A 3,835-nucleotide genomic window follows, 5' to 3' on the forward strand; every position below is an offset into this window, starting at 1 on the left:
CCGTGTGTTTGCTCTCCAAAATTGCCCCCCCCCCCCCCCGCAGCTGTTATTTGTCAGACAAATACAGGGTCCATTTTGATGGTGGTGGGGGGGAAACAGAGAGGAGAGATTAAAACCCTTCTCCTTCCTCACCACAGCCTCAATCTGGAATTGCCTGCTATATGGCTAAAATTTACTTAAATTAACCAAACAAAATGCTGGCCATTCACAGCTCTGTTTGACCCTGTTACATGCTGTTTTAGATTCCAGTGCAGAATGGGCTACCGCAGAGTATACAACAGGCCAAGAAAAATGTGGGAGGCAGTTCAGGTACTGATGCTTGATGTGGGAACAGGTATTACCATCAGGGGTCGTTTCGTAGAAAAAGAGCTAAGGGAACTCATTAGCATAACTCATTAGCATATGCCACCCCCCTGACATCACCGGAAGTGTGTCATAAAAACCTCCTCTTCGGGGGGGTCAAAAAAAGAAGGAAGTGTTGTTCAGCCTTTCAGTGTCTTGGAACAAAATACTGTGTCCTGTTTGAGTTAGGCTATGTTCAGCCACTGCTGATTTTTCAGGTTGGCCAAATCTGCAGTGTCTTTCATGTTCTTTTATTCTTGTCTGAATGCTACGCTGTGTGGTTCCAATGTGAACTTGTCCACAATGTGGTATACTCCAGCAGAAGTGAGGGGGTCTCTTCTGTCTTTTGCTGATCGTAGCATCTGTTGTATTTTTCTGGTAGGTCTGAATACTGTTTGTAGGTTGTGTTTGAAAAACAAAACAAAACACAACCTACAAACAGTATTCAGACCCACCAGAAAAATACAACAAATACAATAGACTGCCCCATACCTTCCCAGACCGGGACAGACTATTTCTTAAACATCTTTTTTTATTTTTCCACAGATTTATCTGAGCAACAAGAGTTTTTTTTCTCCCCCTGATTTGCCTGAATGGGCTCCAGTTAGCCCAACTGAAATTAAAAGCTTGATAAATAAATTAAAGGCTAGAAAGGCGCCAGGTCCAGATGGACTCCCACCTGAGTTGTTTAAAGACCACCTAGACTGGTGGGCTTCCCCTCTGCCTACCCTTTTTACTCCAATAGACGAAACAGGGACCATGCCTGCTTTATGGACAAATGCTATTGTAGTTCCAATTTTCAAAAACGGGGATCCAAATTATCCAGGAAACTACCGCCCAATAAGCCTGCTTTTAATAGTGGGCATCTGTCAGATAAACTGACCTCCTGGGTTGCAGATCAAAACCTCCTGGGAGCAGAGCAGGCTGGTTTCTGCACAGGCAGCACAACATTAGACCACTGCATAACTCTTGCCCACTTGGTAGAGAAATATTCTGCAGCAGCCCGAAGAAAACTATTCTGTGCTTTCCTTGACTTAAAAGGGGCCTTTGATTCAATTCCCAGGAATCTCCTATGGGTTAAATCGAATAGGATGGGAATAGATAAATGATTACTCTTCCTAATCCAGAAACTATACTCCTCTACTAGCTGCCAAGTAAGATATAGAAACTCAGGCTCACTAATACCTAAGATCCTTACAAACCGAGGAGTCAAGCAAGGCTGCATTGTGGCACCCTATTTATTCAATCTATATATTTTTTTAATTGCCCTGAAGAGCAAAATTTTATTAATTTTTAATAACATTACAGACTTAACATACAAACATTAAAACATACAAACAGAAAAAATTAATGGGGGTATTAAATCTTCATAGTTAATACAGGTTTTTAAGCCTAAATGCAAACATTTCTTTCTACTTTTGTGAATTGTGAGTAAATACCATTAAATTTCTACCTTATTGGGCTATATCAAACATGCTATATCTTTTGTATTATTGTGGTGAAGACAGATGTGAAACCTTTATCTCTCTCATTCATTACCCCTTATTATAATTTGTACTTGTCTTAGAGCTTCATCAGTCTGAATCAAATTCAGATACATAGAGTATGCTGCTTAAAACACTAAAATAAAAGTATGGCACTGTCAGTTGAAAATTCAATCTATTTTTGAATGACTTGGACTCCTCACTGCGTGTGATTGATGGCCACTGCCCCAAACTGGGTCTCCAACACATCCCTCTGTTACTATATGCGGATGATGCTGTAGTATTGTCTTGTACCCAGAAGGGCCTTAAGCGCCTTTTAGCTGCATTTATATCTTATTGTGAGAACAACTCCTTATTGGTAAATTTTGAAAAATCTAAAATCTTAGAAATGCTTTAACTGGTGCATAAATGGTAACATCGAACAGGTGAAACATTTTAAATACCTGAGCTTTCTCTTCCAGTATAACAATAGCTGGACAGGCAAGAGGAAACAAGCAATAAATCTGGCCAAATGCAGCCTATCCGCAATTGTCAGGGGGTTTTTTACGCGAAGGGCAACCAATTCATCCCTGCTGCTGTACGAGTCTTTAAATTTGTATGGGATCCCCATCTAGATCTGCTCTTTTAATCAACTTGTTGAGCAGATCCAGACAATGTTTTTGCGGCGTATCCTAGGAGTGCCAAATTGTTAAGCTATGCAGCCATGTGCCTGGAGACAGGACATCTGCTTGGGACCAGAGCCTGGCTATCAACTTTAAAATTTTGGTTACATCTCCAATTCAGAACAAAATCCAATAGCTATGTTCACCTCGTATTGTCAGACACATTTACATCCAACTGGACAAATTCAATTCTGAAAAAAATACAATCAGTTGGCATCAACTGATGCTGACGGGTTAGGCCGGTCCATGGAACCCCACCTTGGACCGATAAAAACAAATATCAAGAGCAGTGGAACTTTGGTGGGAGGGATTGTTTTATTCTTGTTTTTAGCTGTTTAATTATGGCATATGCCTCTTTTGTCAGCCGCTTTGAGCCCGTTTGGGGAAGACCTCCCCGCCACACTTGAAACAGTGAGTGAACTTGAGGCCCCTTGCACGTCTTTGGAGCCGGGTTTAGTATGTTTTAACCGACTCAGTCTGGAGGAAGTTGACAGATTACTCACAGCTGTGCGCCCAACCACATGCGACCTTGACCCGTGCCCCTCCTGGCTCATTAAAGCTGGCCGTGAGGGGTTTCGAGGTGCCTTGCTGGAGATTATTAATCTGTCCCTTACGCAGGGACAATTCCCCAAGGCACTTAAGGAAGCGATGGTCCGCCCTCTCTTGAAAAAGCCATCTTTAGACCCGGCCGAATTGGCTAATTACCGGCCGGTGTCTAACTTGCCCTATTTGGGCAAGCTCATTGAGAGGGCGGTGGCGTCACAGCTTCAGAGTTTTCTGGAGGATGCTTCCATCCTCGATCCCTACCAGTCCGGCTTTCGCCCGGGTCACGGGACGGAGACTGTGCTGGTCGCCTTGACTGACGATCTCCGTAGGCATCTGGATCGGGGTGGTGTGGCGGCGCTGGTGTTGTTAGATCTATCGGCTGCTTTCGATACGGTCGACCACCAGCTGCTGACCCACCGCCTTGCCGACGTGGGGATTCAGGGGCTAGCCTTACAATGGTTTGCCTCTTTTCTCCAGGGTCGGGGACAAAGGGTGGCGATAGGGGATCAGCGGTCCCGGAGGCACCCCTTGGAGTGTGGGGTGCCGCAGGGGGCCGTGTTGTCCCCGATGTTGTTTAACATCTACATGCGCCCCCTTGCCCAGATTGCCCGGAGGTGTGGGCTGGGCTGTCATCAGTATGCTGATGACACCCAGCTCTATCTGATGTTGGGCGGCCGGTCGGGCTCTACCCCTGATGACCTTCATCGGGCGTTACAGGCTGTGGCTGGTTGGCTCAGGCTGAGCCGGTTGAAACTAAACCCGGAAAAGACGGAGGTCCTGGGCCTGAGTCGGACCGGCGTG

Source organism: Gekko japonicus, unplaced genomic scaffold, assembly GCF_001447785.1.
Source record: "Gekko japonicus isolate JY-2015 unplaced genomic scaffold, Gekko_japonicus_V1.1 scaffold2829, whole genome shotgun sequence".
Taxonomy (NCBI): Eukaryota; Metazoa; Chordata; class Lepidosauria; order Squamata; family Gekkonidae; genus Gekko; species Gekko japonicus.